Below are 14,525 nucleotides of genomic sequence, written 5' to 3' on the forward strand. Positions count from 1 at the left end.
AGTTTTGTGTTACTTTCCTCCCTAATGCTATATGAACCTTCCAAAAATTGATGAGGCAAAAGGAGAACTGAACCTTCGGGTCCATTTGTCTGCAGTTCAGCGGTGGGTGAAATGATTCCTTTCCAGGTGAGGTTTTTGATGTGCTTCAGCATACTTCTGCTGGGAAAGGGTGAGAATACTTCCCTGGCACAGGGCTGGAGACAGCCTTTCCCATCTCAGCTATCGGTGGCTCCATAATTGATTCAATTCATATTGCTAATTTAGCTTTAAATCTGTCTCTGAGCAGAAAGGTTTCTGCCATGGTGCATGACAGCATCCGTCAGCGCCTGGCCTTGTTAACCAAACCGTCTGCGGAGACCTCATGCAGGAGACCAAAGAGAAGCAAAAGCCGTACATTAAACTGGAGCCTTTACGATGGAGTCACGCTGACACAGCTCCCTGTTGCCAGACGGGGAGGATCCCGGCACCTTTGAGGATGGCTTTGTGTAGCTGTGGCACACAGGCCCTGCGGTGGTGCCAGCGGGGGGATTTGGTGGGGAAACTTCTGTGCGACCCCAGCCTTTGCTGCAGTTCGCCATGGAGGAGCTCTTCAGATTTTTTGCATAAAACGCTGATTTCCCTCCATTAAAAAGAGGCAAGACACCAAAAGACATCTCTAAACCTTGCTTTCTTCTCTGGTATGCCAATATATATATTCAGGCATTATCTGATGCTTTGGTGTGTTTGGAGAAGTCAGCGTTACGCCGACAGCGCTGCTCCCTCATCAGGCCTTTGTCTGCATCAACGTTTGGGTCGAGCGCAGCTCCCCCCTTTCCCTCCGTCCTTATTAATTCCTCCTTTTCCTCGGTCTTTTCCCTCTTTCTTCCCCTCTCCCCCCGGCCCCCTCCCGCCGCCTGCTGCCAGCCCCGCTCCCCTCCGGAGGAGCTGATAAGCAGCTGGCTGCGGAGGCAGCGCTAATGCCATCCCCGGGGGTGCCGGGCGCGGGGAGCGAGCGGGTGTCCCTCCCGGAGAGCACAACAAGTCACCTCGCAGTCAGCGCCGCAGCCGCCCGCCTTAGGCCTAGGATGCCGGCTTTATCTCCAAATTCACATCTCCTGCTTCCCAGCCCCATGCCAGACATGTGCTTTTTTTTATGTGCCTAAGGAATTCCTTGGTATTAAACTTAGAGACAGGGAGAGAATGCGGCGAGAATACATTGCTTTGTCTGTTTTAGCATGTGCTAACAATAATTCCTGATGCCGTCTCACAGGGGAGGAACACTGCCATGGTAACTTTTAACGTGAGCATGAAATCAGCAAGCTCCACTCCGATATCTCATGTAATTAAATAGCTAATAATGTACAATTGTAATTTATACTAATGCTTTTGATATTTTGTCTTTATCTCGGAGCCCTTACCTCTTGGCGAAGCATCGTATCAATGTGGACACGGTGCTGAGGGTGGGGCGAGACAAGAAAGGGATCGGGGGATACCTCATTATAAATGGGAGGCTGGTGCACAAACCGTGTCTGCGGCAATCAAACAGCTAATTGTTATGATTTTGCTGATAGTGTCTTAGCTGTAATATCCTGCTCTGTGTCAATTTTTCAGCCCTTTAATGTAGCGTATTTGCATATCGAAGCATCGCAGTCACTATCCTATCAGCTGTACTTGAGTATGTGAATCAAAAATGCATTGTTCCCCGTGCCCTTCAGCATATCGGATCAAAAAGCAAAGCTAAGAGATAATTTTTATTTCAATTATTTTTTTTTTTTTGGACTTGGAGAAGTAATCGCATAGACAGTTTCCTTAAAGATAAACCCCTTGCTCATGCATGCGTTAAAATTCAGCTTGCAAGGCACCTAGTGTGGCTGGAGCCTAGATAAAAGAATTGGATTTTTGAAAAAAAAAATGAAAAAAAGAAGAGAGACGGTGTTTAAAGTGTCCTGTGGAAGAAAGGAGGCATTTGGCCTTAGGCATGTGCATCCACAAGAGACAGCTTCAACTCTTATAAAGTGGGGAGTTTTGTGTGAGCACAGATGCATTTTGTTTTCCTATGAGGGAAAGATGATTAAATTATCAGAAACAAAGATAAAAAACCAGGGCTTCCTGGATATTCTTCTTTTCCCTCCCTTGTGTCTCACTTATTCCTACTGCTTAGCAAAGGTGCTGACTCCCTCTCTCTAAGCTTTAGTTTAAATGTCCAACACAGCTTATTAATGAAAGTAATAGGCTTTTGTTTATTACATGTAATAATGGTGAATATGACTATTTAATATAAATCTGACATTTAAATTCCACTTAGTTCTGAGATACGGTTGATATAAACGAATAACTCTTTACCCTAGAGTAAAAACTCCCTCAGTCTGCATTTTAAAGCATTGAAGTTTTCAAAGTAATCAGTTTTTTTCAGAGGAACCAAATTGTGAAGACATCTGTTATGTTATTAATTTCACATAAATCTTAAGCTCCTCAAGGCCTGAAATGAGGCTTCATTCAAGCCGAATTAATGAAACATGATTGTAAGTCCCTTGCATGGAAATGCTGTCATACAGTATTGAGTTGCTTATAATCACTGAGTAATCTTGCAGGCTGCCAAGGGAGAGCTACTTTAAATCCCTCCATAAAACAATATCTGAAAATATCAGAACACTAACTATATCCTGGAAGATTAATAGCAGATGAAAATTTCTATGAAATGAATCATTCTTTCTCAGTAAAGGATACAAACATTTCCAGTAACTGCAGATTGTATAATATAAAGCACAGCCTCCAATCCAGATGCGAGTTGCATTTAAGCTCCGAGATTCGCTCTAAATACAAAGTTGCTTAAGTATGTAAGAATTCTATATAATGGAGAAAATGTTTGGAATTATATAGGTTTCTAATTCAATATGGCCCAAATCCTGAAGGACTTAGTCAAAACTCCCGCTGACCTTTTTCGCCTAAGTAAGGACTGGGGGATTTGGCTGTATGTGTAAATACAGCACCGAGCAAACGGCACCGAATGATAATAACCAAGTAGTAGCACACTAATTTTGAATCTCTTCTTTGAACACTGTTTGGTTTTTGGTCATTTAACCAAGTAAATGAAACTTGCTATTCCTTTAAAAAAAAATCACGGAATAGCACCACACAACTTCTATTTCTTGTTGAAAGAGGAACTTTGGAGGAGCTGAACTGCCTTAATCAAACTTCAAAATACTACATTGGTCTCCAGCTGAATTGGGAAATAAAAATCTGCATATGATATTTATTGCACAAATCTTCTGAGTCCTGTTAGCTTTGATAGATTTTTTTTTCTCTTTTCTCTTAAAAAAAATCAAAGATAATTAAATACAAAGGCAATCCTTTTAATGTAGTAGCATATTATGCAAACTTAATTATAAGGACAGTATATAGCTAGGGTATGGGATACTTGGTAATTACTCCTCAATTAGAAACTGTAGTGACAGTGGTATCTTATTTAATGCGGGTGTAGGTGCAGCTATTTGAACCTGCATTACTCGGGGCTTCGAAACGCCGCTAGTTTCCTCCTGGGTTTTCACCTGGAAGGTTTTACAATTTTGCCCCTCCAGAACCTCTGTTCTGTCAGATTTTTAAGATATGTTTTTGTCTTGAATGCTTACGCTGAACATGATCAGTGCTTAATTAATGATAAATAAATAATTATACCGGTTGTATGTGTGCTCCTGGTCAGCAGCTGTTGGTATTGGAAAATACTTTGATGTTTTACACAAGGGAAGCGAGAACAGTTCCAGGAGCTGTAGCTGCATAAGGCTTCTTAATGTATTTTGACGGAGGGATTAAGATAGGTGCTGCAATTGTGATCATATTCCATCATTTAGGGTTTTTAGGTCTGGAACTTTACAGAGAATGTGTATGTGTCCAATATGCATTTTAAAGTGTCATCATAGTGTTATTAGGATAGAAACTTCTCTGTCAACGTAACATAGGATCCTAGCGTTGCCAGGTAGGAAAAAAGTAATGCAGACCATCAGAATTCATCTTGGTGGGGATTTTTAGACAAAATTCTGTGTAAATCACAGAGTAAAGATCCACTAATCTCCAGCTGCCCTTCTTGAAATTTTTGACAACCTCAGTATGGGAGGAAAAAAAAGGCAGCTAGGTCTACATTTTACCCGTTAGTCAGATTCAATATTACTTCAAAGATGTTCTAAATCTGCATTTGAGTACCATATGTTGACACCGCGTTTTGGACACTGGAGATTACTTCAAGTACCGCAACCATGACTTGTACTCTTCTGTAATCCCTGTTCTCTGGGGCATTACTGAATATAGAAAGAAGCAGACAGAGCAGCTTTTTACATTTTGGTCTTGTTTTGTTTCTGTTTTGGGGGGTTTCACTGTCCGTTTTGGGTGCTTGCTTTTTCGTTCACCTCTGTGAATCCATGTCAAAATAAATGGAGACTTTATCTGGAGAGTGGCACACTTTGAAGTGCAGAGATGCAAATCCAAACGTTGCATCACACTGTCAGATACAGAAATTAGTAGCATCCTGTACGTCCTTTGAAGTTCGGGGCTGTGCTTCCATGGAGCGTATTTTCGTATGGAATCAGATGGAAGCTATTCAGACTCAGATAGCAATAATGATTTACTTGCAGTAAATCTTACAGTTTTTGGCCACACTTAGGGTATGATTTACTAAATAGTTTTTGGTCAGATGTTACTTATTATGATATTACTCCCTCCCCCCAACTATTTTTAATTAAAGGCTAGAGATCTAATGTGCTTATTTTCTCTACACATATGTAAAAAATCAAATAACTATTATATACCAGATTATTTGCTTCTCGCATCTTTTTATACTGTGATTTACAAACTTTGATAGGAGATAGAACTACTTGACTGCAGCAGCTGTTTAATCACAGTGGAAAATATTTTAAAATGACAACTTCAGTGGTGGTCGGCTCCGAGCAACAAGCAGAAGAAAATAGGTTGGAGGTAGAAGCAGCACATCGGTAACAGCAAAATGATCAGAGGCACTGAAATCTGATGTTTAATGGCTTTTAAAACAGATACAGCCCCCTGCTCGTGGCCCTGTGACCAGTGTGCTGTGACCATAACTCTCTCGTCCCTCTCTCCCCATCCCTCCTTAGCCTGCTAGCTCCTTGTGGTGCTGGCTGCCTCTCAGGGTCTGCTTGCACGGTGCATAGCACGAGGGGAAGGTCCAGCTTCTTACGTCTTCTAAGAAAAATTCATGAAGCCCAATCCAAAGCTTGATTCAATTGGCTTTGGGTCAGATCCAGCAGGCCAGATTTTCTTTGGATAAGTTTGTAGGTCTTCAACACCCGCAGCTGAGGCCAGATTTTTATGGGTGCTCAGCACTTAAGAGTCCGTGGTGCTGCTTGGGAGTTATGTGCAAGGTCCAGTCTCCTTAAGTGACACTGAGAGAAGGGCTTAGAGGCTGCTCACAGCTCCTGACTTTAAGATCCAGTTTCTGTTCTGCTCTTGAGCCTCTTTCCTCTCTTGACTGTTGCTAGAGGCAGATGACATCCCTGGGTGCAACTCTCCTCGGCGGAGATTCCCTTTGCTCCTGGGTTCAGCTCATTGAGGTTGGGAAGCTGGTGGATGGCATTCATTGTGTAGTGGGAGAAAATAGGAGCTTTGAGTCTACATTAAACTAGCATTCACTTTGTATATCCACATGTCATGACTTAGAGCCATCTCTCTAGTCAGGATCTTGTATGGGCTTCTACCACCACAGATCAAAACTCAGCAATACTTCATGCAGTTAGCAGACCCATAGTTCTATTTTTCCTCCCTTCTCGATCCTCTCTCCTCAGAAGCACTAGAAATGAGTCACTGCTGCTCCTGCAGGAATTTTGCTACCGGGGCATTTCCCTTCCACATGTGATGATAGCCTTTGGAGAGAAAGGTAAAATAGCTGCAAAACAGTAATGCATGCGTGTATGTGGATGGGAATTATCTGTATCAGCATACATTGCACCCCAGCCCTGAAAGGTGGAAGAAGGAATTAAAGAAGATGAAACTGCTTTGAAAAGAACAAGTCCCAAACTAGATATATGTGTTATTTTTTCTACTGGAAAAAATAGAAGCAAGATGGTAAAAATGAGATTATTTCACGTGGTTCCTGTTGTTATGCAGATTGCTGCTTTATATCCGTATGGTCAGCACATCTGGCTCCCTTGTGGGCTGCTCTTTGAGTTGGGAGGAAGAATGCACTGTGAGATTAAGGGCAAAATAAGGTGGGAGAACAGAAGTGGAGAAATAGTTGTGGAGCGAGGACTAGCTGGAGTAAGGGGGATTTTCCTCAGAAGCCTACAAATCTGTCCTCTCATCCTCCTTTAAACTCTTCCATCCTCCTACGTTGAAAATTGCTCCCTTTTTTTCCCAAATAATGCTTTGAAGGGTCAGGCCTCTGGTGCTCGGCGTGTTGAGCAGCTTCGCCTCCGCTTGCTTGGTGCCCTGCTTTCCCGTCGTTTCTGTCTTGGACTCTAACCTCCTGTGGGCAAGGGCCCTATTATAAAACTGTAGCATAGAGATCACCCTCTCCACAACCTATTTCTGAAGAAAACTAATCTTTAATGCTATTTTAAGTTTTGTTTTTTTTTTTGTTTCCCACTCCTTCCCCATTAGAAGCTGAATGCTACACGAGCTTTACTGACTGCTTTTAAACATGGGGACACGGGGTTGTCTTTAAACACTTGCAGCAGGTGAAGACGAGGAAACCCAGTGAGCTGTGACAGCCACACAGCCCCTGTCCCAGAGCTGATCCGTGCAGCAGGATCAGCTGTGGGCAGATCTCCGGCTCCCCCAGCACTTCCGCGGGCACCCCTGCCCGGCACCCAGAGAGCTGCCTGTGGGTGCACCCTGGGTGCTCTCCCTCAAGCTGAGAGACGCCTGGGAGGAGCTGTGGGCTTTGGGGCTGGCCCTTTTGAGGTGGTCACAGCTCTCCTTCCCCTCCTTACTCTACAGGAGAGGATGGCACGCTTGCAAGCCAGTCCCCTCTGGAGCGTGGTTTGGCACACAGCTTTCTGTTTCGCTGTGTAGAGTCAAGGGGTAGCCGTTTGTTTGATATGACCCTTCTGGGAAGCCCAAACACTGCATGCTACAAGGGGGAGACAAAGCACTTAGTGGGATGAGGCACGTTGTAAGGTGGAGCACAGGTGGTGCTGGTGGTGCCCCGAACGGTTCCATCTGCAGTGCATTGAGTCTGTCACGGGAATTTGGGATTCGTTATGACAAGTTGCCTTTTTGATTTCAGTGATTTTATTATTTTATTTTATTTTATTTTATTTTATTTTATTTTATTTTATTTTATTTTATTTTATTTTATTTTATTTTATTTTATTTTATTTTATTTTATTTTATTTTATTCTTTTGCAGCTGGCCCTTGGTCTGAGGCATCTGACAAATTACTGGGGCGGGATGTAAGAGCTGCTGTCCTGGGCTGTACTCTCAGTCTCTTCAGGACTGCTTTATTTAATCTTTGCAGGCTGAAATTGTACTCCTGTGACACACAGCAGGAGATCGGAGACTCAGGTAGCTTGAGTTTGGGATCTGATTGTGGCCTGGGATTGTAGAAGTTGCTTGGAGGATTTTCTTTTTGCCTGGTCCTTTGCTGATGAAGAAAAACCCTACAGTTTTCTTGTTCTTTAGCCTAGCACACAATGGACAGTCTTGCCTTCTCGGCTCATGTTGGGTGGGTGTCCCCAGAGCCAAGTGCACCCTGTTGTGGTGGATTTCTGCTGAGCAGCTCAGTGCTCCTGGGCCCAGCCCAACGCTGGAACGCTCATCGAGAGGGGCAGGAACCATGAGGACGTCTTCATGGGCTGTGCTCACGATTTTCAGCAGGTTGTGCAGCACAACGGTGTTACTAATACCTGTCGGTGGTGTCTGTGTTGGGTGGGGAGCTCCTCAGGTGGCTACAAATCTTTGAGAACGGGAATACGGCACCTCTCTAAAGAGACACGGAAGAATTGGCTTTTTTCAACACCTTTTCTACAGTTGTTGCCCTACAATGAATTCTTGCTAGGGGAAATTAAAAGAAACTTGTAAACTGTTATAGCCAGGAAACTATTGAAGTATTATTTCAAGAACACTTGGCATCCTGAACTTTTTCATGCAGTTTCTGCTCGGGAATATTTTGGAGACCCTGGTGTCCTGATAGCCATGGGTGCCTTGCAGCAGTGCCGGCTGCTGCCTGTGAGCGGGGATTTAGGTGATGATGGGGAAAAGGGAAGGAATAGCGAGGAGGGACAAGAAGCAAACATTTGTCCTGGATTTGTTTGTGGAAGGGTGGAACACATAATTTCAGGAACAACTGGTTAAATCTGAGAAGGCTGTTCCCTGTCAGGCAGAGCCAGCTGATTTGTGCGTGTTAGCAATGCGCTTTGAAAGGGGCATGGAAATGCTGCACAGGTGCAGCTGATGGTGTTGCTGTGGGCTCCTCTGCATCGTCTGCAACCCTCAAACCTACCCATGGGTTGGTAGCCACAGTATGGTACCCCATCAGAATATCTTTGTGCTCTTTATACAACAATTTGGCAATGCCCCTTGCTCCTGCTTCCCTTCACTCCCCACAGCTTTGGCTGCTACAATCTATGAGACGTGGTCACAGACTTGCAGAGGGCCCATATATTGTTGCAGCAAGGCAGGAAGAGAAACTTTTATAATTCATAAGTAGTGAAAGCTTGCTTTACTTCTGGGATAAATATTCCAACCCGTTAGGTATACTTTATATGTAACATTTACATCTTGCTGAGTGATTAGTTTAAACAGCTATTTTTATCCTGCGTTTCAGCCCACAACTCTCTAATGTTAATTAGTATTAGGAAGGAAGTATGTTTTCTTCACATGCCATAGCAAATGTGCTTTATATAATGATTACAGAACTTGTTTGATCTTTTGTTTTTACTGAACACAGTCTACAGCACTGACGGCAAACTGTTTGGTTTTAGTTTTCTTGTGCCCTGGGCTGTTTTCCACTGTGTGAAATTGCTTAACTTTTTTTTTTTTTTTTTAGGTGTTTTTTTCACAATCACTGAATCTGTTGGGGTAAGACAGATTTTCGCTGTAAAGTTGAATTTGCTGTCTTTCGGTGAACAGTTCAAATACCTCCCACCTCTCCCCTTTGTATCCAAGTTTGAGGGTTAAACCTGATGATGTCAGAAGTTAGGACGGGCTCACAGGTCAGTCCCAAGCTGTTGAGGTATTGCACAGGGTGCAAAGGGTACACTGGGGTGGGAAAGCAAAAAGGCAGAAAGCTTTCCCGAGTATTCACTGGCAAACAATCAGAAGTCAATTATGTACCCCATCCCCAGACTGGGCAGCCAGGAGGACTTCTACTGTTCTCACTCAGCCTTTGTGATTGTAAATAACACAGGGACTGTCTTAGCAGACGCAAATATGCTCCCAGAAATAAAGACACAATTACAGAATTCTTAAAAGTCATTTTCTTGCACTACTACAGTGGAGGAGAGCTGGTGACTCAAAGCCCCTAGCTCTAGGAAAGAGAAAAGCGTAAACCTGAATACAAATTTTTAATTTCCTTCCTTTAGTACTTGATACTTAAGATCCAATGCTGTCTGATTACTGCCCACCTATAGTTTTATAAAGGTTATCCGCCCAAAATTTCTGATGACTATGTAAGAAAACACAGAAGAAACCACTCGTCACGCTGGACCCGTATCACGAAAATGAACTTGAGCTTTCTCTTAATTCATGAAGAGGCTAGACAAGGTGTGTCATTGCAGTTGCTTTTGAGTTGTGAACCTGCTCTTACTTCAAAGTTGTTGACAACTGTTGGTTTTGTTTTTCTTAGAGCCAAGGGAAGTGGCATATGTGTTGTAAACAGCTCCATTCCTGGATCAAAGCCCCGATCCAGCAAGCAGGCTGTGCCGGGCAGAATGGGGACGTGGATGGGTCAGGGACCATCTGGGAAACAGTAGGGGCCAGGCTTCAACTGCATTGCAACGAAGTCTGCATTGATGGACAGAGCTGATTTCTGCAAAACGTCTGCGGGTATTTTGCACCATCTGTGGCTGTGGCTGCAAGTTGTGGTTGGTAGCTGCCAGATCTGGTGCTCGCTCAGTAATTAAAAGTAGCCCTGGCACCCCCAAGTGCTGCTCGAGGCACACTGTGGTGATGGTGCTGCCCCCCTGTCTGTAGGTGCATCTGGTTCTGCACTTGTTACGTGCCCAGATTTCCTAAAGAAATGTTAAAACGATGAAATAGTTATTTATGAGAGAGAGAGATAAAGCAAAAGAAGCTAAGAAGCAAGAGGGGAAAGAGGCAGAGGGCAGGAGGAAGAGATAAATCCAGCCCTGTCAGGAGCATGTGCCCTTCTTCTCCTGCTCTGCCGTGTGCTCCATCCCTCTGTTTGCTGTTTCTGGGATCCTATTCCTTCTTTTAGAAGGATTCAGAAAACTGGGGCTGCCTCAACCCACTTGTCCCACAGCTGGGGCCTCAGCGTTGTGTTTGGCGTCCTAGCAAGAGGGATCAGAGGGATCAGTGCAAACACTGCTGGCTCACCAGCCCCAGGGCTCGCTCCCTTGGCACCATCCCTGTCCCCGGGCTGCCTGCAGCCCGCGAGCTCATGGGGAGAGCTTGGACACCAGGCCACATCCCCCGGTGTGGGGTTTGGTACTGGGGAGCTCGGGAGAGGTTTGGGGAGAGAGGGGAGCAAGCCGCGTGCCTCGGCAGGATGGGGGCGTTTGGAGCAGATGAGTGGCAGGCAGCAGGAAGCGCTGAGCCAAAGGCTGCTGGAGCAGCGGCGCACCGAGCCATCAATAATGGAGGAGGAATTCTTGCTGCCTTCAGAACCGAGAAAATAACACCCGGCTGGGAGCGCGTGGGCGGCAGGGGACACAGCACCCTTGAGACTGCCGCTCTGGAAGTCCTGAAGGGGAGAGCTTTGGAGAATTGAGTTTCTCCCTGCTGTATGCCTGATTTCTTCTCCTGCCCACTAGAAAATTGAGAAGTCAATTGGTCTTTTATTGTTAGGGATGAAATGGCTTTTTTTTTTTTTTCCAATTAATTTTTTATTGGATTCTGAGAAAGGTAGATTTACAACTGCCACCACAAAGGAGGAGAGAGAGAGAAATATAAAATATAAATATAAAATAATGGGGCGCTGGGGCTGGGCGGGCGGTGAGCTCCCGAGGCCCTGGTCTGGGGCACAGTGCGTGTTTTTGGGGGGCATGCGTTCCTGCTCGGGAGCAACTGCAGTGAATTGATGCTCACACACCTAACAAGGGCTGCGTGAGTGCACGTTGCAGGGCTTGCAGAGAAGAATATCCAGTGCTGCGTGCTCATGGTCTCAGTCTTGCAGGTGTTTTTTTGCAGTTTATGTACCTTTACTGCTCTGTACCTTTACCTCTCTGGTATAAAAGCACAGCTCTGTAAGTGTGTGCCCAGTGCCAACTGCTCCTCTGTGCTCAACTCAATGGTTTTGAAAACTCAGTGGTGATAGGTGTGTGTGATTTTACATGCAGCATGTATGAACATACACGCAGTGTGTGGTTTTACACGCAGCGTGTGTAGACGAGGGCATCAGGAATTGCACCTGTGTGCTGCTGGGGTGCGCCCTGTGCCGCTGGTCGCTGACACCAGGCTGGCTGCAGAGGGCAGCGCTTTGCAGCAGGCATGAAGCTAAGGGGTTTGGTCTCATAAACGCCTGTCCTGTAACTATACAAATATTATAACTATAATATTATAACATATACAAATAGTATAACTATTTGGTTAGTACATAAATATGTTTAGGGTTATATTTTGCTGCTGAAAAATTTATTTTTTATTTTTTCCATTTGAGGGTGAAGGTCCAAGCTAATGGAAGATTTTGTAGATGATTTTCTGTTGGTTCTCCCCCCACCACCTTTGCCCACAGCTGTGTTAGTTGGAGATGGCATAAAATCGAAGGCCACCATGACGCTCGTGTACAGCACTGCTGTGTGAGCGGGACTGGTGAAGCTAGCAGCCGCTGCTCCAGCCCCACATAAATAAAGCTGTAGCTGCACGAATGGCCATGGTGAAAGCGAACAAAAGAGTGACACTGAGAATCCAGTTCATTTGCAAACTCAAGTGTCCATGGATGTAGTTTTATAGCAGACGCCTACAGCAGTTGGCATCGATGCACAGTGATAGCTCCAGTCTACCTGTCGCTATTTTCTATAAATCTTACTGTGGTGCTTCTCAAAAAAAAAAAAAAAAAAAAAAAAGGAAGCTCAGGTCACCTTGCATGGGAAATTGTAGAATCTGAGTAAGAACCACCTCAGCTGATTTTAATAAATGTAATCCCGACTGCTATGAGCTGTGCCATCTGTAACATTATGCAATGTATCTCTTACGTACAGGAGTACAGGAGATGTGACATTCTGCGTGGCAGTGGCAGTGACAGGACAGCATGTGATAGCTCTGCTCTGCAGCGTGGTGGCAGTGATCTTCAGCAACTTCTCAGTAGGACTTTTATTTATTTTTCAGATATAAATGAATTCCTTAGGTCTAACACCCCTTGTGTCCAAGGTTCTAACGCTGTTTTTTAATTTTCATGTTAGTCTGTTTTTGCAGTGGCCACAAGCGAGATGATGACTTTGTCCAGCTAAAACCTTTAGAGTATAAGAAGTGAGATATTTCTGAGATGATCTGATACAGCAGCTTGGCATGGATGAAAGTCTGGTTTCCACTTCAACAAACTGGAATTGGAAAATATTACTTACTTATCACCTATCTCCATGTGGTCAAAGCAAAGATGACGGTGATTATTTACCAAAAATTGGAGGCACATGTCAGGGCAGGTCACAGCCTTCTGAAACTCTCTAATATTCACTAAAAAATAAAATAAAATATTGGATTCACCTTTAATTAGGTGATAGATTCTGTCTGAGCTGTCGTTCTGCCCTGTTAGGGCAGGCTGTGATTAGAAAATGATTATTCCATCCTTACCGTTTAACTGCCTCCCTCAACCAATGCGAGCAGATTAGCAAGAATTGCTGGTTCGTGTTAGTGTTTTTGCACAAAGATGTTTTTGCACATCTTTGTACTTGAGGACATTTTGCCAGCTTCTGTCCCTGTTTCATGTGTTTTTATTTGGTTTGCTGGGAGCTGGGGAGGAAGGGAGGCAGAAGATTAAATGGCCTCCAGCATTTTGTTTATGAGAGCATCCTTCCAGCAATCAATGTCCACATGGGATAGAAGCAGATTTTCCCCCTGAGATGAAAGTCAAGCAAAGTTGCCAAATGCACAGTCTTCCCCTTCAGATGTTATGCTGCTTATGAAGTCAGGAGGCAGCAGCTCTGCTTGTCCGGGGGGGAGCAGGCGATGGAAATAAACCCAGAACCTCAGCCCAGGAGCGAGCCTGTACCTCTCTGCTACACCACAGCAGTGTTTGCCCTCCATGAACACCATGCCTGTACTTCTTTCTTCATTTCACATTGCCGCGGTGCCTCAGGTGAAGTAACTGGTACAGAATGTCAGTTATGCCACTAAAAACTCTGAGAACCATCTTGTTTTCACTGAACTCAGTGTGAATCAAGAGAAGTTCAGAGGTGGAGTAAAATCCTGAGGTTCCTGTTCAGGCAAACCTTTTTTTCTGCACTTTCTCTTTGTGAGTGGAGCCTGAGCCAGGATTTCATATTCCCTACCGAAAACAGGAGCCAATTAAGCCTGTGATCTCCTAACACAGGTTTAAATGGCCTTGTTCAAACCCAGAAGGTCAGTTTGAAGTCACTTCCTACCTGTTTTTCAGCTCTCCTACCTGTAGGGGAGGATGCAGATCCTACAGCCTTCAATAGGTAGTGCCAGCTGAGGCTCGTGTGTGGGAGCTGCTTGCAGGTAACTCAGAAGCAAGGCTGTCACCAGCCCTCCTTACAAATCTCAGCAGTTCGATGGTGATTTCATAGGGCATGGTGTTTCTGGGTGTAGTTGCTTCCCTGGGTGTTTGGCAGGCAGATGGTCTCATGTTTTCTGGGCAACAGCCTTGTAAGGTTTCCAGACGTTTCTGAAAAGTGTTACCTAAGGTATTCAGAACACATAGTTCTGCCTGGTGTGAAGTGGAGTGAAAATAATGCATCTGCTCAAGACATAGTAAGACTGCTTTGGGATGTTAAATGCAGCTCCAGCATTGCTGCTTTTGTTACTGCTAGAGCCAGGTGTTCACACGCAGATGACAAGAGCTGTGAATGTTTTGCTGCGAGTGGGTGCTGCTGCAGAGGATCTCAGAGCGGTGCTTGTACTGGGGCTTGGCCCTGCTCTGGCCAAGCCAATCCTAGAGAAATGTGCATCACTTCACAGCAGAGCATGTGTTTCCCTATACATTTCTAACCAAGAGCTTTGCAGCATCACACAGGAGCTGGTTGGCTCGGGGAGATCCCACTGGCTGTCTGCTCGGGTCCCTTTCCTTCCCCTCTGGGCAGCACGGCGCCGCTTTCCACACCCTAATTTTGGGAGCAGCACTGTCTGCTGCTCGTGCCTTTGTTACCCAGCTATGGAGCAGAGCTCTCAGCACTCTGGGAGTGCTGTGCACGTACAGAGCCCAGAGCAGAGCGACGAGCCCAGGGCTC

The 14,525-nt window shown here is 44.9% G+C and overlaps 1 long non-coding RNA gene across 5 annotated transcripts in view; it reads left to right on the forward strand.

The window, feature by feature from the left end:
• The window catches only part of LOC311443265, a 328,368-nt gene extending 315,540 nt beyond the window's left edge, over positions 1-12,828 (forward strand). For all 5 annotated transcript variants that reach the window (XR_014697156.1, XR_014697157.1, XR_014697158.1 and 2 more), the window contains 2 exons: positions 12,321-12,423; positions 12,522-12,828. This is a non-coding gene — a long non-coding RNA (uncharacterized lncRNA). The remainder of the gene's footprint in view (positions 1-12,320; positions 12,424-12,521) is intronic.
• The last annotated feature ends 1,697 nt before the right edge of the window (positions 12,829-14,525 follow it).

Source organism: Aythya ferina (genome assembly GCF_964211825.1).
Source record: "Aythya ferina genome assembly, chromosome: 12".
NCBI classification, from domain to species: domain Eukaryota; kingdom Metazoa; phylum Chordata; class Aves; order Anseriformes; family Anatidae; genus Aythya; species Aythya ferina.